This window comes from Symsagittifera roscoffensis, chromosome 6, assembly GCF_963678635.1.
Source record: "Symsagittifera roscoffensis chromosome 6, txSymRosc1.1, whole genome shotgun sequence".
In the NCBI taxonomy this organism is placed as follows: Eukaryota; Metazoa; Xenacoelomorpha; order Acoela; family Convolutidae; genus Symsagittifera; species Symsagittifera roscoffensis.
In genome coordinates, this window is record NC_087067.1 from 32440106 (window position 1) to 32460942 (window position 20837).

Consider the following 20837-nt stretch of genomic DNA (forward strand, 5'->3'; position numbering starts at 1 on the left):
GGCACAAACGCAGATGGTTATAACGTAGTCTACTGTACTCTTACGATAGATTTACTAGCCAGCAGGGGAGTTTTGTTAGGGCGAAGTGTCATTATGGCTACCTCTTTTCAACTTTCCCCCTTGACCTTTCATAAGTTGGTCCGGGAGCAACCCAGCTCTCAACCCAGTCGGATAAATATAAATTTTTATGATGCGAGCTGTTTTTTCATTGTTGTGTTCAAGGCATGTACCAAAATTAGGAAAAGGTTTAGTTATCGCTTCTCGGCATTTTGGCTAAGATCATGTGTAGTATATGTTCTTGTCAGCTTAATATCTGGCATGCTGGGCATAGCCCGGCACCAATATTAAACTGATTTTTACTTCCCGAGTTAACACCGAAGCTTGCTTCAGTTGACTCACGGATTGTCCCGGTCTAACACTACCATCGGGAGCAGTCCACCTGAAAATTCTGAACCTACAAATTACCTTAATAGAGTGAAGATGTCAGTATGAAGAGTCTAATTGAGCCTAGTGAATTGCGCGAACGGACATAACTTGCCCAAAAAACTTAAGACTTCCAAATTTTTCTATTTCTATCGTAAGACCATCGTCAAATCTTGGGGGACTGAGAAAATGAACCAATTTCGTCGAACCAGTTCAAAGTTATGAGTTCTTGAAAGCTCGGTGATGCCAAAAAGTTAAGCCTAATCGAGCGTGGTGCAAAAAACGAAAATTTCAAAATTTTTGTTCTTTTCTGTCTAAATTTTATTTTTTCAATATCGTATCACAATTTTGGACTCAGAACAATTCCAACGAGCACAAAACGACTTCTTTAGCTTCAGTGTTCGTGGAGTAATCATCAGTTGAAATTTTGGGGGGAGCTGAAATTCGGCCAATTTGGAAGAAAATCGACCTAAAAGCTAACTTTTAAGTTAGTGCAATTTTTTTCTTGCATTTTTCATAAAATGGGGTGCTTTCTGCTGTCGCAAAGTGCATTCAAACAAACTTATCAAATAGATTTGAAAACTTACCTATTTAATAAGTTTATCACAACAATTAGGCTAAAAGCATCTATCAGTATCCTGGCTGGTATTCGACCATATGCCACTAACGTTGAGTGAGCGGCTATCATGCCATAGATGGTCATCTAAGACACCCTGTACACGCTCCGTAGGTTTTGACCAGCCGATTTCGCCATAAAACTCATTGGGCCAAAAATATTCTGAAAATTGTCAATTTTTCAAATTTTGTTTGAATTGCATAAATTATAACGTGAGCGTGCAAAATTTTACATGGTATAAGAGCATATTTCTACTCTCGCGCGAGGGCGAGTGTTTTAAAAGTAATGTACATAGTTATATGCTAGTCAAGATATAAATGGAAGCGGAATTACTCAAATGCCTAAGGCAGAACCGCAGATTCTGTCTTTGTCCACATCGTTAAGCCCATGTCGTATGTAACGGCACAAACGCAGATGGTTATAACGTAGTCTACTGTACTCTTACGATAGATTTACTAGCCAGCAGGGGAGTTTTGTTAGGGCGAAGTGTCATTATGGCTACCTCTTTTCAACTTTCCCCCTTGACCTTTCATAAGTTGGTCCGGGAGCAACCCAGCTCTCAACCCAGTCGGATAAATATAAATTTTTATGATGCGAGCTGTTTTTTCATTGTTGTGTTCAAGGCATGTACCAAAATTAGGAAAAGGTTTAGCTATCGCTTCTCGGCCTTTTGGCTAAAATCATGTGTAGTATCTGTTCTTGTCAGCTTAATATCTGGCATGCTGGGCATAGCCGGCACCAATATTAAACTGATTTTTACTTCCCGAGTTAACACCGAAGCTTGCTTCAGTTGACTCACGGATTGTCCCGGTCTTACACTACCATCGGGAGCAGTCCACCTGAAAATTCTGAACCTGCAAATTACCTTAATAGAGTGAAGATGTCAGTATGAAGAGTCTAATTGAGCCTAGTGAATTGCGCGAACGGACATAACTTGCCCAAAAAACTTAAGACTTCCAAATTTTTCTATTTCTATCGTAAGACCATCGTCAAATCTTGGGGGACTGAGAAAATGAACCAATTTCGTCGAACCAGTTCAAAGTTATGAGTTCTTGAAAGCTCGGTGATGCCAAAAAGTTAAGCCTAATCGAGCGTGGTGCAAAAAACGAAAATTTCAAAATTTTTGTTCTTTACTGTCTAAATTTTATTTTTTCAATATCGTATCACAATTTTGGACTCAGAACAATTCCAACGAGCACAAAACGACTTCTTTAGCTTCAGTGTTCGTGGAGTAATCATCAGTTGAAATTTTGGGGGGAGCTGAAATTCGGCCAATTTGGAAGAAAATCGACCTAAAAGCTAACTTTTAAGTTAGTGCAATTTTTTTCTTGCATTTTTCATAAAATGGGGTGCTTTCTGCTGTCGCAGAGTGCATTCAAACAAACTTATCAAATAGATTTGAAAACTTACCTATTTAATAAGTTTATCACAACAATTAGGCTAAACGCATCTATTAGTATCCTGGCTGGTATTCGACCATATGCCACTAACGTTGAGTGAGCAGCTATCATGCCATCGATGGTCATCTAAGACACCCTGTACACGCTCCGTAGGTTTTGACCAGCCGATTTCGCCATAAAACTCATTGGGCCAAAAATATTCTGAAAATTGTCAATTTTTCAAATTTTGTTTGAATTGCATAAATTATAACGTGAGCGTGCAAAATTTTACATGGTATAAGAGCATATTTCTACTCTCGCGCGAGGGCGAGTGTTTTAAAAGTAATGTACATAGTTATATGCTAGTCAAGATATAAATGGAAGCGGAATTACTCAAATGCCTAAGGCAGAACCGCAGATTCTGTCTTTGTCCACATCGTTAAGCCCATGTCGTATGTAACGGCACAAACGCAGATGGTTATAACGTAGTCTACTGTACTCTTACGATAGATTTACTAGCCAGCAGGGGAGTTTTGTTAGGGCGAAGTGTCATTATGGCTACCTCTTTTCAACTTTCCCACTTGACCTTTCATAAGTTGGTCCGGGAGCAACCCAGCTCTCAACCCAGTCGGATAAATATAAATTTTTATGATGCGAGCTGTTTTTTCATTGTTGTGTTCAAGGCATGTACCAAAATTAGGAAAAGGTTTAGTTGTCGCTTCTCGGCCTTTTGGCTAAGATCATGTGTAGTATCTGTTCTTGTCAGCTAAATATCTGGCATGCTGGGCATAGCCCGGCACCAATATTAAACTGATTTTTACTTCCCGAGTTAACACCGAAGCTTGCTTCAGTTGACTCACGGATTGTCCCGGTCTTACACTACCATCGGGAGCAGTCCACCTGAAAATTCTGAACCTGCAAATTACCTTAATAGAGTGAAGATGTCAGTATGAAGAGTCTAATTGAGCCTAGTGAATTGCGCGAACGGACATAACTTGCCCAAAAAACTTAAGACTTCCAAATTTTTCTATTTCTATCGTAAGACCATCGTCAAATCTTGGGGGACTGAGAAAATGAACCAATTTCGTCGAACCAGTTCAAAGTTATGAGTTCTTGAAAGCTCGGTGATGCCAAAAAGTTAAGCCTAATCGAGCGTGGTGCAAAAAACGAAAATTTCAAAATTTTTGTTCTTTTCTGTCTAAATTTTATTTTTTCAAAATCGTATCACAATTTTGGACTCAGAACAATTCCAACGAGCCCAAAACGACTTCTTTAGCTTCAGTGTTCGTGGAGTAATCATCAGTTGAAATTTTGGGGGGAGCTGAAACTCGGCCATTTTGGAAGAAAATCGACCTAAAAGCTAACTTTTAAGTTAGTGCAATTTTTTCTTGCATTTTTCATAAAATGGGGTGCTCTCTGCTGTCGCAGAGTGCATTCAAAGAAACTTATCAAATAGATTTGAAAACTTACCTATTTAATAAGTTTATCACAACAATTAGGCTAAAAGCATCTATCAGTATCCTGGCTGGTATTCGACCATATGCCACTAACGTTGAGTGAGCGGCTATCATGCCATAGATGGTCATCTAATACACCCTGTACACGCTCCGTAGGTTTTGACCAGCCGACTTGGCCATAAAACTCATTGGGCCAAAAAAATTCTGAAAATTGTCAATTTTTCAAATTTTGTTTGAATTGCATAAATTATAACGTGAGCGTGCAAAATTTTACATGGTATAAGAGCATATTTCTACTCTCGCGCGAGGGCGAGTGTTTTAAAAGTAATGTACATAGTTATATGCTAGTCAGGATATAAATGGAAGCGGAATTACTCAAATGCCTAAGGCAAAACCGCAGATTCTGTCTTTGTCCACATCGTTAAGCCCATGTCGTATGTAACGGCACAAACGCAGATGGTTATAACGTAGTCTACTGTACTCTTACGATAGATTTACTAGCCAGCAGGGGAGTTTTGTTAGGGCGAAGTGTCATTATGGCTACCTCTTTTCAACTTTCCCCCTTGACCTTTCATAAGTTGGTCCGGGAGCAACCCAGCTCTCAACCCAGTCGGATAAATATAAATTTTTATGATGCGAGCTGTTTTTTCATTGTTGTGTTCAAGGCATGTACCAAAATTAAAAAAAGGTTTAGCTATCGCTTCTCGGCCTTTTGGCTAAGATCATGTGTAGTATCTGTTCTTGTCAGCTTAATATCTGGCATGCTGGGCATAGCCTGGCACCAATATTAAACTGATTTTTACTTCCCGAGTTAACACCGAAGCATGCTTCAGTTGACTCACGGATTGTCCCGGTCTTACACTACCATCGGGAGCAGTCCACCTGAAAATTCTGAACCTGCAAATTACCTTAATAGAGTGAAGATGTCAGTATGAAGAGTCTAATTGAGCCTGGTGAATTGCGCGAACGGCCATAACTTGCCCAAAAAACTTAAGACTTCCAAATTTTTCTATTTCTATCGTAAGACCATCGTCAAATCTTGGGGGACTGAGAAAATGAACCAATTTCGTCGAACCAGTTCAAAGTTATGAGTTCTTGAAAGCTCGGTGATGCCAAAAAGTTAAGCCTAATCGAGCGTGGTGCAAAAAACGAAAATTTCACAAAATTTTTGTTCTTTTCTGTCTAAATTTTATTTTTTCAAAATCGTATCACAATTTTGGACTCAGAACAATTCCAACGAGCCCAAAACGACTTCTTTAGCTTCAGTGTTCATGGAGTAATCATCAGTTGAAATTTTGGGGGGAGCTGAAACTCGGCCATTTTGGAAGAAAATCGACCTAAAAGCTAACTTTTAAGTTAGTGCAATTTTTTCTTGCATTTTTCATAAAATGGGGTGCTCTCTGCTGTCGCAGAGTGCATTCAAAGAAACTTATCAAATAGATTTGAAAACTTACCTATTTAATAAGTTTATCACAACAATTAGGCTAAAAGCATCTATCAGTATCCTGGCTGGTATTCGACCATATGCCACTAACGTTGAGTGAGCGGCTATCATGCCATAGATGGTCATCTAAGACACCCTGTACACGCTCCGTAGGTTTTGACCAGCCGACTTGGCCATAAAACTCATTGGGCCAAAAAAGTTCTGAAAATTGTCAATTTTTCAAATTTTGTTTGAATTGCATAAATTATAACGTGAGCGTGCAAAATTTTACATGGTATAAAAGCATATTTCTACTTTCGCGCGAGGGCGAGTGTTTTAAAAGTAATGTACATAGTTATATGCTAGTCAGGATATAAATGGAAGCGGAATTACTCAAATGCCTAAGGCAGAACCGCAGATTCTGTCTTTGTCCACATCGTTAAGCCCATGTCGTATGTAACGGCACAAACGCAGATGGTTATAACGTAGTCTACTGTACTCTTACGATAGATTTACTAGCCAGCAGGGGAGTTTTGTTAGGGCGAAGTGTCATTATGGCTACCTCTTTTCAACTTTCCCCCTTGACCTTTCATAAGTTGGTCCGGGAGCAACCCAGCTCTCAACCCAGTCGGATAAATATAAATTTTTATGATGCGAGCTGTTTTTTCATTGTTGTGTTCAAGGCATGTACCAAAATTAGGAAAAGGTTTAGCTTCTCGGCCTTTTGGCTAAGATCATGTGTAGTATCTGTTCTTGTCAGCTTAATATCTGGCATGCTGGGCATAGCCTGGCACCAATATTAAACTGATTTTTACTTCCCGAGTTAACACCGAAGCTTGCTTCAGTTGACTCACGGATTGTCCCGGTCTTACACTACCATCGGGAGCAGTCCACCTGAAAATTCTGAACCTGCAAATTACCTTAATAGAGTGAAGATGTCAGTATGAAGAGTCTAATTGAGCCTGGTGAATTGCGCGAACGGCCATAACTTGCCCAAAAAACTTAAGACTTCCAAATTTTTTTATTTCTATCGTAAGACCATCGTCAAATCTTGGGGGACTGAGAAAATGAACCAAAAATGAACCAATTTCGTCGAACCAGTTCAAAGTTATGAGTTCTTGAAAGCTCGGTGATGCCAAAAAATTAAGCCTAAACGAGCGTGGTGCAAAAAACGACCATATGCCACTAACGTTGAGTGAGCGGCTATCATGCCATAGATGGTCATCTAAGACACCCTGTACACGCTCCGTAGGTTTTGACCAGCCGATTTGGCCATAAAACTCATTGGGCCAAAAAAATTCTGAAAATTGTCAATTTTTCAAACTTTGTTTGAATTGCATAAATTATAATGTGAGCGTGCAAAATTTTACATGGTATAAGAGCATATTTCTACTCTCGCGCGAGGGCGAGTGTTTTAAAAGTAATGTACATAGTTATATGCTAGTCAGGATATAAATGGAAGCGGAATTACTCAAATGCCTAAGGCAGAACCGCAGATTCTGTCTTTGTCCAAATCGTTAAGCCCATGTCGTATGTAACGGCACAAACGCAGATGGTTATAACGTAGTCTACCGTACTCTTACGATAGATTTACTAGCCAGCAGGGGAGTTTTGTTAGGGCGAAGTGTCATTATGGCTACCTCTTTTCAACTTTCCCCCTTGACCTTTCATAAGTTGGTCTGGGAGCAACCCAGCTCTCAACCCAGTCGGATAAATATAAATTTTTATGATGCGAGCTGTTTTTTCATTGTTGTGTTCAAGGCATTTACCAAAATTAGGAAAAGTTTTAGCTATCGCTTCTCGGCCTTTTGGCTAAGATCATGTGTAGTATCTGTTCTTGTCAGCTTAATATCTGGCATGCTGGGCATAGCATGCACCAATATTAAACTGATTTTTACTTCCCGAGTTAACACCGAAGCTTGCTTCAGTTGACTCACGGATTGTCCCAGACTTACACTACCATCGGGAGCAGTCCACCTGAAAATTCTGAACCTGCAAATTACCTTAATAGAGTGAAGATGTCAGTATGAAGAGTCTAATTGAGCCTGGTGAATTGCGCGAACGGCCATAACTTGCCCAAAAAACTTAAGACTTCCAAATTTTTCTATTTCTATCGTAAGAACATCGTCAAATCTTGGGGGACTGAGAAAATGAACCAATTTCGTCGAACCAGTTCAAAGTTATGAGTTCTTGAAAGCTCGGTGATGCCAAAAAGTTAAGCCTAATCGAGCGTGGTGCAAAAAACGAAAATTTCAAAATTTTTTTTCTTTTCTGTCTAAATTTTATTTTTTCAATATCGTATCACAATTTTGGACTCAGAAAAATTCCAACGAGCCCAAAACGACTTCTTTAGCTTCAGTGTTCGTGGAGTAATCATCAGTTGAAATTTTGGGGGGAGCTGAAATTCGGCCATTTTGGAAGAAAATCGACCTAAAAGCTAACTTTTAAGTTAGTGCAATTTTTTTCTTGCATTTTTCATAAAATGGGGTGCTCTCTGCTGTCGCAGAGTGCATTCAAAGAAACTTATCAAATAGATTTGAAAACTTACCTATTTAATAAGTTTATCACAACAATTAGGCTAGGCTGGTATTCGACCATATGCCACTAACGTTGAGTGAGCGGCTATCATACCATAGATGGTCATCTAAGACACCCTGTACACGCTCCGTAGGTTTTGACCAGCCGATTTGGCCATAAAACTCATTGGGCCAAAAAAATTCCGAAAATTGTCAATTTTTCAAATTTTGTTTGAATTGCATAAATTATAACGTGAGCGTGCAAAATTTTACATGGTATAAGAGCATATTTCTACTCTCGCGCGAGGGCGAGTGTTTTAAAAGTAATGTACATAGTTATATGCTAGTCAGGATATAAATGGAAGCGGAATTACTCAAATGCCTAAGGCAGAACCGCAGATTCTGTCTTTGTCCACATCGTTAAGCCCATGTCGTATGTAACGGCACAAACGCAGATGGTTATAACGTAGTCTACTGTACTCTTACGATAGATTTACTAGCCAGCAGGGGAGTTTTGTTAGGGCGAAGTGTCATTATGGCTACCTCTTTTCAACTTTGCCCCTTGACCTTTCATAAGTTGGTCCGGGAGCAACATAGCTCTCAACCCAGTCGGATAAATATAAATTTTTATGATGCGAGCTGTTTTTTCATTGTTGTGTTCAAGGCATGTACCAAAATTAGGAAAAGGTTTAGCTATCGCTTCTCGGCCTTTTGGCTAAGATCATGTGTAGTATCTGTTCTTGTCAGCTTAATATCTGGCATGCTGGGCATAGCCTGGCACCAATATTAAACTGATTTTTACTCTCCGAGTTAACACCGAAGCTTGCTTCAGTTGACTCACGGATTGTCCCGGTCTTACACTACCATCGGGAGCAGTCCACCTGAAAATTCTGAACCTGCAAATTACCTTAATAGAGTGAAGATGTCAGTATGAAGAGTCTAATTGAGCCTGGTGAATTGCGCGAACGGCCATAACATGCCCAAAAAACTTAAGACTTCCAAATTTTTCTATTTCTATCGTAAGACCATCGTCAAATCTTGGGGGACTGAGAAAATGAACCAATTTCGTCGAACCAGTTCAAAGTTATGAGTTCTTGAAAGCTCGGTGATGCCAAAAAGTTAAGCCTAAACGAGCGTGGTGCAAAAAACGACCATATGCCACTAACGTTGAGTGAGCGGCTATCATGCCATAGATGGTCATCTAAGACACCCTGTACACGCTCCGTAGGTTTTGACCAGCCGATTTGGCCATAAAACTCATTCGGCCAAAAAAATTCTGAAAATTGTCAATTTTTCAAATTTTGTTTGAATTGCATAAATTATAATGTGAGCGTGCAAAATTTTCCATGGTATAAGAGCATATTTCTACTCTCGCGCGAGGGCGAGTGTTTTAAAAGTAATGTACATAGTTATATGCTAGTCAGGATATAAAAGGAAGCGGAATTACTCAAATGCCTAAGGCAGAACCGCAGATTCTGTCTTTGTCCAAATCGTTAAGCCCATGTCGTATGTAACGGCACAAACGCAGATGGTTATAACGTAGTCTACCGTACTCTTACGATAGATTTACTAGCCAGCAGGGGAGTTTTTTTAGGGCGAAGTGTCATTATGGCTACCTCTTTTCAACTTTCCCCCTTGACCTTTCATAAGTTGGTCTGGGAGCAACCCAGCTCTCAACCCAGTCGGATAAATATAAATTTTTATGATGCGAGCTGTTTTTTCATTGTTGTGTTCAAGGCATGTACCAAAATTAGGAAAAGGTTTAGCTATCGCTTCTCGGCCTTTTGGCTAAACTCATGTGTAGTATCTGTTCTTGTCAGCTTAATATCTGGTATGCTGGGCATAGCATGCACCAATATTAACCTGATTTTTACTTCCCGAGTTAACACCGAAGCTTGCTTCAGTTGACTCACGGATTGTCCCAGTCTTACACTACTATCGGGAGCAGTCAACCTGAAAATTCTGAACCTGCAAATTACCTTAATAGAGTGAAGATGTCAGTATGAAGAGTCTAATTGAGCCTGGTGAATTGCGCGAACGGCCATAACTTGCCCAAAAAATTTAAGACTTCCAAATTTTTCTATTTCTATCGTAAGAACATCGTCAAATCTTGGGGGACTGAGAAAATGAACCAATTTCGTCGAACCAGTTCAAAGTTATGAGTTCTTGAAAGCTCGGTGATGCCAAAAAGTTAAGCCTAATCGAGCGTGGTGCAAAAAACGAAAATTTCAAAATTTTTGTTCTTTTCTGTCTAAATTTTATTTTTTCAATATCGTATCACAATTTTGGACTCAGAAAAATTCCAACGAGCCCAAAACGACTTCTTTAGCTTCAGTGTTCGTGGAGTAATCATCAGTTGAAATTTTGGGGGGAGCTGAAATTCGGCCATTTTGGAAGAAAATCGACCTAAAAGCTAACTTTTAAGTTAATGCAATTTTTTTCTTGCATTTTTCATAAAATGGGGTGCTCTCTGCTGTCGCAGAGTGCATTCAAAGAAACTTATCATATAGATTTGAAAACTTACCTATTTAACAAGTTTATCACAACAATTAGGCTAGGCTGGTATTGGACCATATGCCACTAACGTTGAGTGAGCGGCTATCATACCATAGATGGTCATCTAAGACACCCTGTACACGCTCCGTAGGGTTTGACCAGCCGATTTGGCCATAAAACTCATTGGGCCAAAAAAATTCCGAAAATTGTCAATTTTTCAAATTTTGTTTGAATTGCATAAATTATAACGTGAGCGTGCAAAATTTTACATGGTATAAGAGCATATTTCTACTCTCGCGCGAGGGCGAGTGTTTTAAAAGTAATGTACATAGTTATATGCTAGTCAGGATATAAATGGAAGCGGAATTACTCAAATGCCTAAGGCAGAACCGCAGATTCTGTCTTTGTCCACATCGTTAAGCCCATGTCGTATGTAACGGCACAAACGCAGATGGTTATAACGTAGTCTACTGTACTCTTACGATAGATTTACTAGCCAGCAGGGGAGTTTTGTTAGGGCGAAGTGTCATTATGGCTACCTCTTTTCAACTTTCCCCCTTGACCTTTCATAAGTTGGTCCGGGAGCAACATAGCTCTCAACCCAGTCGGATAAATATAAATTTTTATGATGCGAGCTGTTTTTTCATTGTTGTGTTCAAGGCATGTACCAAAATTAGGAAAAGGTTTAGCTATCGCTTCTCGGCCTTTTGGCTAAGATCATGTGTAGTATCTGTTCTTGTCAGCTTAATATCTGGCATGCTGGGCATAGCCTGGCACCAATATTAAACTGATTTTTACTCTCCGAGTTAACACCGAAGCTTGCTTCAGTTGACTCACGGATTGTCCCGGTCTTACACTACCATCGGGAGCAGTCCACCTGAAAATTCTGAACCTGCAAATTACCTTAATAGAGTGAAGATGTCAGTATGAAGAGTCTAATTGAGCCTGGTGAATTGCGCGAACGGCCATAACTTGCCCAAAAAACTTAAGACTTCCAAATTTTTCTATTTCTATCGTAAGACCATCGTCAAATCTTGGGGGACTGAGAAAATGAACCAATTTCGTCGAACCAGTTCAAAGTTATGAGTTCTTGAAAGCTCGGTGATGCCAATAAGTTAAGCCTAAACGAGCGTGGTGCAAAAAACGACCATATGCCACTAACGTTGAGTGAGCGGCTATCATGCCATAGATGGTCATCTAAGACACCCTGTACACGCTCCGTAGGTTTTGACCAGCCGATTTGGCCATAAAACTCATTGGGCCAAAAAAATTCTGAAAATTGTCAATTTTTCAAATTTTGTTTGAATTGCATAAATTATAATGTGAGCGTGCAAAATTTTCCATGGTATAAGAGCATATTTCTACTCTCGCGCGAGGGCGAGTGTTTTAAAAGTAATGTACATAGTTATATGCTAGTCAGGATATAAATGGAAGCGGAATTACTCAAATGCCTAAGGCAGAACCGCAGATTCTGTCTTTGTCCACATCGTTAAGCCCATGTCGTATGTAACGGCACAAACGCAGATGGTTATAACGTAGTCTACTGTACTCTTACGATAGATTTACTAGCCAGCAGGGGAGTTTTGTTAGGGCGAAGTGTCATTATGGCTACCTCTTTTCAACTTTCCCCCTTGACCTTTCATAAGTTGGTCCGGGAGCAACCCAGCTCTCAACCCAGTCGGATAAATATAAATTTTTATGATGCGAGCTGTTTTTTCATTGTTGTGTTCAAGGCATGTACCAAAATTAGGAAAAGGTTTAGCTATCGCTTCTCGGCCTTTTGGCTAAGATCATGTGTAGTATCTGTTCTTGTCAGCTTAATATCTGGCATGCTGGGCATAGCCTGGCACCAATATTAAACTGATTTTTACTCTCCGAGTTAACACCGAAGCTTGCTTCAGTTGACTCACGGATTGTCCCGGTCTTACACTACCATCGGGAGCAGTCCACCTGAAAATTCTGAACCTGCAAATTACCTTATTAGAGTGAAGATGTCAGTATGAAGAGTCTAATTGAGCCTGGTGAATTGCGCGAACGGCCATAACTTGCCCAAAAAACTTAAGACTTCCAAATTTTTCTATTTCTATCGTAAGACCATCGTCAAATCTTGGGGGACTGAGAAAATGAACTAATTTCGTCGAACCAGTTCAAAGTTATGAGTTCTTGAAAGCTCGGTGATGCCAAAAAGTTAAGCCTAAACGAGCGTGGTGCAAAAAACGACCATATGCCACTAACGTTGAGTGAGCGGCTATCATGCCATAGATGGTCATCTAAGACACCCTGTACACGCTCCGTAGGTTTTGACCAGCCGATTTGGCCATAAAACTCATTGGGCCAAAAAAATTCTGAAAATTGTCAATTTTTCAAATTTTGTTTGAATTGCATAAATTATAATGTGAGCGTGCAAAATTTTACATGGTATAAGAGCATATTTCTACTCTCGCGCGAGGGCGAGTGTTTTAAAAGTAATGTACATAGTTATATGCTAGTCAGGATATAAAAGGAAGCGGAATTACTCAAATGCCTAAGGCAGAACCGCAGATTCTGTCTTTGTCCAAATCGTTAAGCCCATGTCGTATGTAACGGCACAAACGCAGATGGTTATAACGTAGTCTACCGTACTCTTACGATAGATTTACTAGCCAGCAGGGGAGTTTTGTTAGGGCGAAGTGTCATTATGGCTACCTCTTTTCAACCTTCCCCCTTGACCTTTCATAAGTTGGTCTGGGAGCAACCCAGCTCTCAACCCAGTCGGATAAATATAAATTTTTATGATGCGAGCTGTTTTTTTATTGTTGTGTTCAAGGCATGTACCAAAATTAGGAAAAGGTTTAGCTATCGCTTCTCGGCCGTTTGGCTAAGATCATGTGTAGTATCTGTTCTTGTCAGCTTAATATCTGGTATGCTGGGCATAGCATGCACCAATATTAAACTGATTTTTACTTCCCGAGTTAACACCGAAGCTTGCTTCAGTTGACTCACGGATTGTCCCGGTCTTACACTACCATCGGGAGCAGTCCACCTGAAAATTCTGAACCTGCAAATTACCTTATTAGAGTGAAGATGTCAGTATGAAGAGTCTAATTGAGCCTGGTGAATTGCGCGAACGGCCATAACTTGCCCAAAAAACTTAAGACTTCCAAATTTTTCTATTTCTTTCGTAAGACCATCGTCAAATCTTGGGGGACTGAGAAAATGAACTAATTTCGTCGAACCAGTTCAAAGTTATGAGTTCTTGAAAGCTCGGTGATGCCAAAAAGTTAAGCCTAAACGAGCGTGGTGCAAAAAACGACCATATGCCACTAACGTTGAGTGAGCGGCTATCATGCCATAGATGGTCATCTAAGACACCCTGTACACGCTCCGTAGGTTTTGACCAGCCGATTTGGCCATAAAACTCATTGGGCCAAAAAAATTCTGAAAATTGTCAATTTTTCAAATTTTGTTTGAATTGCATAAATTATAACGTGAGCGTGCAAAATTTTACATGGTATAAGAGCATATTTCTACTCTCGCGCGAGGGCGAGTGTTTTAAAAGTAATGTACATAGTTATATGCTAGTCAGGATATAAAAGGAAGCGGAATTACTCAAATGCCTAAGGCAGAACCGCAGATTCTGTCTTTGTCCAAATCGTTAAGCCCATGTCGTATGTAACGGCACAAACGCAGATGGTTATAACGTAGTCTACCGTACTCTTACGATAGATTTACTAGCCAGCAGGGGAGTTTTGTTAGGGCGAAGTGTCATTATGGCTACCTCTTTTCAACCTTCCCCCTTGACCTTTCATAAGTTGGTCTGGGAGCAACCCAGCTCTCAACCCAGTCGGATAAATATAAATTTTTATGATGCGAGCTGTTTTTTTATTGTTGTGTTCAAGGCATGTACCAAAATTAGGAAAAGGTTTAGCTATCGCTTCTCGGCCGTTTGGCTAAGATCATGTGTAGTATCTGTTCTTGTCAGCTTAATATCTGGTATGCTGGGCATAGCATGCACCAATATTAAACTGATTTTTACTTCCCGAGTTAACACCGAAGCTTGCTTCAGTTGACTCACGGATTGTCCCAGTCTTACACTACTATCGGGAGCAGTCAACCTGAAAATTCTGAACCTGCAAATTACCTTAATAGAGTGAAGATGTCAGTATGAAGAGTCTAATTGAGCCTGGTGAATTGCGCGAACGGCCATAACTTGCCCAAAAAACTTAAGACTTCCAAATTTTTCTATTTCTATCGTAAGAACATCGTCAAATCTTGGGGGACTGAGAAAATGAACCAATTTCGTCGAACCAGTTCAAAGTTATGAGTTCTTGAAAGCTCGGTGATGCCAAAAAGTTAAGCCTAATCGAGCGTGGTGCAAAAAACGAAAATTTCAAAATTTTTGTTCTTTTCTGTCTAAATTTTATTTTTTCAATATCGTATCACAATTTTGGACTCAGAAAAATTCCAACGAGCCCAAAACGACTTCTTTAGCTTCAGTGTTCGTGGAGTAATCATCAGTTGAAATTTTGGGGGGAGCTGAAATTCGGCCATTTTGGAAGAAAATCGACCTAAATGCTAACTTTTAGTTAGTGCAATTTTTTTCTTGCATTTTTCATAAAATGGGGTGCTCTCTGCTGTCGCAGAGTGCATTCAAAGAAACTTATCAAATAGATTTGAAAACTTACCTATTTAATAAGTTTATCACAACAATTAGGCTAGGCTGGTATTCGACCATATGCCACTAACGTTGAGTGAGCGGCTATCATACCATAGATGGTCATCTAAGACACCCTGTACACGCTCCGTAGGTTTTGACCAGCCGATTTGGCCATAAAACTCATTGGGCCAAAAAAATTCCGAAAATTGTCAATTTTTCAAATTTTGTTTGAATTGCATAAATTATAACGTGAGCGTGCAAAATTTTACATGGTATTAGAGCATATTTCTACTCTCGCGCGAGGGCGAGTGTTTTAAAAGTAATGTACATAGTTATATGCTAGTCAGGATATAAATGGAAGCGGAATTACTCAAATGCCTAAGGCAGAACCGCAGATTCTGTCTTTGTCCACATCGTTTAGCCCATGTCGTATGTAACGGCACAAACGCAGATGGTTATAACGTAGTCTACTGTACTCTTACGATAGATTTACTAGCCAGCAGGGGAGTTTTGTTAGGGCGAAGTGTCATTATGGCTACCTCTTTTCAACTTTCCCCTTGACCTTTCATAAGTTGGTCCGGGAGCAACCCAGCTCTCAACCCAGTCGGATAAATATAAATTTTTATGATGCGAGCTGTTTTTTCATTGTTGTGTTCAAGGCATGTACCAAAATTAGGAAAAGGTTTAGCTATCGCTTCTCGGCCTTTTGGCTAAGATCATGTGTAGATTCTGTTCTTGTCAGCTTAATATCTGGCATGCTGGGAATAGCCTGTCACCAATATTAAACTAATTTTTACTTCCCGAGTTAACACCGAAACTTGCTTCAGTTGACTCACGGATTGTCCCGGTCTTACACTACCATCGGGAGCAGTCCACCTGAAAATTCTGAACCTGCAAATTACCTTAACAGAGTGAAGATGTCAGTAAGAAGAGTCTAATTGAGCCTGGTGAATTGCGCGAACGGCAAAAACTTGCCCAAAAAACTTAAGACTTCCAAATTTTTCTATTTCTATCGTAAGACCATCGTCAAATCTTGGGGGACTGAGAAAATGAACCAATTTCGTCGAACCAGTTCAAAGTTATGAGTTCTTGAAAGCTCGGTGATGCCAAAAAGTTAAGCCTAATCGAGCGTGGTGCAAAAAACGAAAATTTCAAAATTTTTGTTCTTTTCTGTCTAAATTTTATTTTTTCAATATCGTATCACAATTTTGGACTCAGAAAAATTCCAACGAGCCCAAAACGACTTCTTTAGCTTCAGTGTTCGTGGAGTAATCATCAGTTGAAATTTTGGGGGGAGCTGAAATTCGGCCATTTTGGAAGAAAATCGACCTAAAAGCTAACTTTTAGGTTAGTGCAATTTTTTTCTTGCATTTTTCATAAAATGGGGTGCTCTCTGCTGTCGCAGAGTGCATTCAAAGAAACTTATCAAATAGATTTGAAAACTTACCTATTTAATAAGTTTATCACAACAATTAGGCTAAAAGCATCTATCAGTATCCTGGCTGGTATTCGACCATATGCCACTAACGTTGAGTGAGCGGCTATCATGCCATAAATGGTCATCTAAGACACCTTGTACACGCTCCGTAGGTTTTGACCAGCCGATTTCGCCATAAAACTTATTGGGCCAAAAAAATTCTGAAAATTGTCAGTTTTTCAAATTTTGTTTGAAATGCATAAATTATAACGTGAGCGTGCAAAATTTTACATGGTATAAGAGCATATTTCTACTCTCGCGCGAGGGCAAGTGTTTTAAAAGTAATGTACATAGTTATATGCTAGTCAGGATATAAATGGAAGCGGAATTACTCAAATGCCTAAGGCAGAACCGCAGATTCTGTCTTTGTCCACATCGTTAAGCCCATGTCGTATGTAACGGCACAAACGCAGATGGTTATAACGTAGTCTACTGTACTCTTACGATAGATTTACTAGCCAGCAGGGGAGTTTTGTTAGGGCGAAGTGTCATTATGGCTACCTCTTTTCAACTTTCCCCCTTGACCTTTCATAAGTTGGTCCGGGAGCAACCCAGCTCTCAACCCAGTCGGATAAATATAAATTTTTATGATGCGAGCTGTTTTTTCATTGTTGTGTTCAAGGCATGTACCAAAATTAGGAAAAGGTTTAGCTATCGCTTCTCGGCCTTTTGGCTAAGATCATGTGTAGATTCTGTTCTTGTCAGCTTAATATCTGGCATGCTGGGAATAGACTGTCACCAATATTAAACTAATTTTTACTTCCCGAGTTAACACCGAAACTTGCTTCAGTTGACTCACGGATTGTCCCGGTCTTACACTGCCATCGGGAGTAGTCCACCTGAAAATTCTGAACCTGCAAATTACCTTAACAGAGTGAAGATGTCAGTATGAAGAGTCTAATTGAGCCTGGTGAATTGCGCGAACGGCAAAAACTTGCCCAAAAAACTTAAGACTTCCAAATTTTTCTATTTCTATCGTAAGACCATCGTCAAATCTTGGGGGACTGAGAAAATGAACCAATTTCGTCGAACCAGTTCAAAGTTATGAGTTCTTGAAAGCTCGGTGATGCCAAAAAGTTAAGCCTAATCGAGCGTGGTGCAAAAAACGAAAATTTCAAAATTTTTGTTCTTTTCTGTCTAAATTTTATTTTTTCAATATCGTATCACAATTTTGGACTCAGAAAAATTCCAACGAGCCCAAAACGACTTCTTTAGCTTCAGTGTTCGTGGAGTAATCATCAGTTGAAATTTTGGGGGGAGCTGAAATTCGGCCATTTTGGAAGAAAATCGACCTAAAAGCTAACTTTTAAGTTAGTGCAATTTTTTTCTTGCATTTTTCATAAAATGGGGTGCTCTCTGCTGTCGCAGAGTGCATTCAAAGAAACTTATCAAATAGATTTGAAAACTTACCTATTTAATAAGTTTATCACAACAATTAGGCTAAAAGCATCTATCAGTATCCTGGCTGGTATTCGACCATATGCCACTAACGTTGAGTGAGCGGCTATCATGCCATAAATGGTCATCTAAGACACCTTGTACACGCTCCGTAGGTTTTGACCAGCCGATTTCGCCATAAAACTCATTGGGCCAAAAAAATTCTGAAAATTTTCAGTTTTTCAAATTTTGTTTGAAATGCATAAATTATAACGTGAGCGTGCAAAATTTTACATGGTATAAGAGCATATTTCTACTCTCGCGCGAGGGCAAGTGTTTTAAAAGTAATGTACATAGTTATATGCTAGTCAGGATATAAATGGAAGCGGAATTACTCAAATGCCTAAGGCAGAACCGCAGATTCTGTCTTTGTCTACATCGTTAAGCCCATGTCGTATGTAACGGCACAAACGCAGATGGTTATAACGTAGTCTACTGTACTCTTACGATAGATTTACTAGCCAGCAGGGGAGTTTTGTTAGGGCGAAGTGTCATTATGGCTACCTCTTTTCAACTTTCCCCCTTGACCTTTCATAAGTTGGTCCGGGAGCAACCCAGCTCTCAACCCAGTCGGATAAATATAAATTTTTATGATGCGAGCTGTTTTTTCATTGTTGTGTTCAAGGCATGTACCAAAATTAGGAAAAGGTTTAGCTATCGCTTCTCGGCCTTTTGGCTAAGATCATGTGTAGATTCTGTTCTTGTCAGCTTAATATCTGGCATGCTGGGAATAGACTGTCACCAATATTAAACTAATTTTTACTTCCCGAGTTAACACCGAAACTTGCTTCAGTTGACTCACGGATTGTCCCGGTCTTACACTGCCATCGGGAGTAGTCCACCTGAAAATTCTGAACCTGCAAATTACCTTAACAGAGTGAAGATGTCAGTATGAAGAGTCTAATTGAGCCTGGTGAATTGCGCGAACGGCAAAAACTTGCCCAAAAAACTTAAGACTTCCAAATTTTTCTATTTCTATCGTAAGACCATCGTCAAATCTTGGGGGACTGAGAAAATGAACCAATTTCGTCGAACCAGTTCAAAGTTATGAGTTCTTGAAAGCTCGGTGATGCCAAAAAGTTAAGCCTAATCGAGCGTGGTGCAAAAAACGAAAATTTCAAAATTTTTGTTCTTTTCTGTCTAAATTTTATTTTTTCAATATCGTATCACAATTTTGGACTCAGAAAAATTCCAACGAGCCCAAAACGACTTCTTTAGCTTCAGTGTTCGTGGAGTAATCATCAGTTGAAATTTTGGGGGGAGCTGAAATTCGGCCATTTTGGAAGAAAATCGACCTAAAAGCTAACTTTTAAGTTAGTGCAATTTTTTTCTTGCATTTTTCATAAAATGGGGTGCTCTCTGCTGTCGCAGAGTGCATTCAAAGAAACTTATCAAATAGATTTGAAAACTTACCTATTTAATAAGTTTATCACAACAATTAGGCTAAAAGCATCTATCAGTATCCTGGCTGGTATTCGACCATATGCCACTAACGTTGAGTGAGCGGCTATCATGCCATAAATGGTCATCTAAGACACCTTGTACACGCTCCGTAGGTTTTGACCAGCCGATTTCGCCATAAAACTCATTGGGCCAAAAAAATTCTGAAAATTTTCAGTTTTTCAAATTTTGTTTGAAATGCATAAATTATAACGTGAGCGTGCAAAATTTTACATGGTATAAGAGCATATTTCTACTCTCGCGCGAGGGCAAGTGTTTTAAAAGTAATGTACATAGTTATATGCTAGTCAGGATATAAATGGAAGCGGAATTACTCAAATGCCTAAGGCAGAACCGCAGATTCTGTCTTTGTCTACATCGTTAAGCCCATGTCGTATGTAACGGCACAAACGCAGATGGTTATAATGTAGTCATTTGTACTCTTACGATAGATTTACTAGCCAGCAGGGGAGTTTTGTTAGGGCGAAGTGTCGTTATGGCTACCTCTTTCCAACTTTTCCCCTTGACCTTTCATAAGTTGGTCCGGGAGCAACCCAGCTCTCAACCCAGTCGGATAAATATAAATTTTTATGATGCGAGCTGTTTTTTCATTGTTGTGTTCAAGGCATGTACCAAAATTAGGAAAAGGTTTAGTTATCGCTTCTCGGCCTTTTGACTAAGATCATGTGTAGTATCTGTTCTTGTCAGCTTAATATCTGGCATGCTGGGCATAGCCTGGCACCAATATTAAACTGATTTTTACTTCCCGAGTTAACACCGAAGCTTGCTTCAGTTGACTCACGGATTGTCCCGGTCTTACACTACCATCGGGAGCAGTCCACCTGAAAATTCTGAACCTGCAAATTACCTTAATAGAGTGAAGATGTCAGTATGAAGAGTCTAATTGAGACTGGTGAATTGCGCGAACGGCCATAACTTGCCCAAAAAACTTAAGATTTCCAAATTTTGCTATTTCTATCGTAAGACCATCGTCAAATCTTGGGGGACTGAGAAAATGAACCAATTTCGTCGAACCAGTTCAAAGTTATGAGTTCTTGAAAGCTCGGTGATGCCAAAAAGTTAAGCCTAATCGAGCGTGGTGCAAAAAACGAAAATTTCAAAATTTTTGTTCTTTTCTGTCTAAATTTTATTTTTTCAATATCGTATCACAATTTTGGACTCAGAACAATTCCAACGAGCCCAAAACGACTTCTTTAGCTTCAGTGTTCGTGGAGTAATTATCAGTTGAAATTTTGGGGGGGAGCTGAAATTCGGCCATTTTGGAAGAAAATCGACCTAAAAGCTAACTTTTCAGATAGTGCAATTTTTTTCTTGCATTTTTCATAAAATGGGGTGCTCTCTGCTGTCGCAGAGTGCATTCATAGAAACTTATCAAATAGATTTGAAAACTTACCTATTTAATAAGTTTATCACAACAATTAGGCTAAAAGCATCTTTCAGTATCCTGGCTGGTATTCGACCATAAGCCACTAACGTTGAGTGAGCGGCTATCATGCCATAGATGGTCATCTAAGAC

The 20837-nt window shown here is 39.6% G+C and overlaps 16 non-coding genes across 16 annotated transcripts; all 16 read left to right on the forward strand.

Moving 5' to 3' along the window:
* The first annotated feature begins 253 nt into the window (after positions 1 to 253).
* Positions 254 to 444, forward strand: LOC134849681 (U2 spliceosomal RNA). The gene has a single exon (XR_010163694.1). It is a non-coding gene; the product is annotated as a U2 spliceosomal RNA (small nuclear RNA).
* Positions 445 to 1693: 1249 nt separating this feature from the next.
* Positions 1694 to 1883, forward strand: LOC134849693 (U2 spliceosomal RNA). Its single transcript, XR_010163705.1, has one exon. It is a non-coding gene; the product is annotated as a U2 spliceosomal RNA (small nuclear RNA).
* Positions 1884 to 3132: 1249 nt separating this feature from the next.
* On the forward strand, positions 3133 to 3323 carry LOC134849560 (U2 spliceosomal RNA). Its single transcript, XR_010163576.1, has one exon. It is a non-coding gene; the product is annotated as a U2 spliceosomal RNA (small nuclear RNA).
* Positions 3324 to 4571: 1248 nt separating this feature from the next.
* Positions 4572 to 4762, forward strand: LOC134849448 (U2 spliceosomal RNA). The gene has a single exon (XR_010163466.1). It is a non-coding gene; the product is annotated as a U2 spliceosomal RNA (small nuclear RNA).
* Positions 4763 to 6006: 1244 nt separating this feature from the next.
* LOC134849425 (U2 spliceosomal RNA) lies at positions 6007 to 6197 on the forward strand. Its single transcript, XR_010163444.1, has one exon. It is a non-coding gene; the product is annotated as a U2 spliceosomal RNA (small nuclear RNA).
* An 893-nt stretch (positions 6198 to 7090) lies between these two features.
* LOC134849742 (U2 spliceosomal RNA) lies at positions 7091 to 7280 on the forward strand. The gene has a single exon (XR_010163750.1). It is a non-coding gene; the product is annotated as a U2 spliceosomal RNA (small nuclear RNA).
* A 1229-nt stretch (positions 7281 to 8509) lies between these two features.
* On the forward strand, positions 8510 to 8700 carry LOC134849405 (U2 spliceosomal RNA). The gene has a single exon (XR_010163425.1). It is a non-coding gene; the product is annotated as a U2 spliceosomal RNA (small nuclear RNA).
* Positions 8701 to 9582: 882 nt separating this feature from the next.
* LOC134849779 (U2 spliceosomal RNA) lies at positions 9583 to 9772 on the forward strand. The gene has a single exon (XR_010163778.1). It is a non-coding gene; the product is annotated as a U2 spliceosomal RNA (small nuclear RNA).
* Positions 9773 to 11001: 1229 nt separating this feature from the next.
* Positions 11002 to 11192, forward strand: LOC134849406 (U2 spliceosomal RNA). Its single transcript, XR_010163426.1, has one exon. It is a non-coding gene; the product is annotated as a U2 spliceosomal RNA (small nuclear RNA).
* Positions 11193 to 12074: 882 nt separating this feature from the next.
* LOC134849407 (U2 spliceosomal RNA) lies at positions 12075 to 12265 on the forward strand. Its single transcript, XR_010163427.1, has one exon. It is a non-coding gene; the product is annotated as a U2 spliceosomal RNA (small nuclear RNA).
* An 882-nt stretch (positions 12266 to 13147) lies between these two features.
* Positions 13148 to 13337, forward strand: LOC134849736 (U2 spliceosomal RNA). Its single transcript, XR_010163745.1, has one exon. It is a non-coding gene; the product is annotated as a U2 spliceosomal RNA (small nuclear RNA).
* Positions 13338 to 14219: 882 nt separating this feature from the next.
* LOC134849768 (U2 spliceosomal RNA) lies at positions 14220 to 14409 on the forward strand. Its single transcript, XR_010163772.1, has one exon. It is a non-coding gene; the product is annotated as a U2 spliceosomal RNA (small nuclear RNA).
* Positions 14410 to 15636: 1227 nt separating this feature from the next.
* LOC134849762 (U2 spliceosomal RNA) lies at positions 15637 to 15827 on the forward strand. Its single transcript, XR_010163769.1, has one exon. It is a non-coding gene; the product is annotated as a U2 spliceosomal RNA (small nuclear RNA).
* Positions 15828 to 17076: 1249 nt separating this feature from the next.
* On the forward strand, positions 17077 to 17267 carry LOC134849773 (U2 spliceosomal RNA). Its single transcript, XR_010163774.1, has one exon. It is a non-coding gene; the product is annotated as a U2 spliceosomal RNA (small nuclear RNA).
* A 1249-nt stretch (positions 17268 to 18516) lies between these two features.
* On the forward strand, positions 18517 to 18707 carry LOC134849774 (U2 spliceosomal RNA). The gene has a single exon (XR_010163775.1). It is a non-coding gene; the product is annotated as a U2 spliceosomal RNA (small nuclear RNA).
* Positions 18708 to 19956: 1249 nt separating this feature from the next.
* On the forward strand, positions 19957 to 20147 carry LOC134849609 (U2 spliceosomal RNA). The gene has a single exon (XR_010163624.1). It is a non-coding gene; the product is annotated as a U2 spliceosomal RNA (small nuclear RNA).
* Positions 20148 to 20837: the final 690 nt, after the last annotated feature.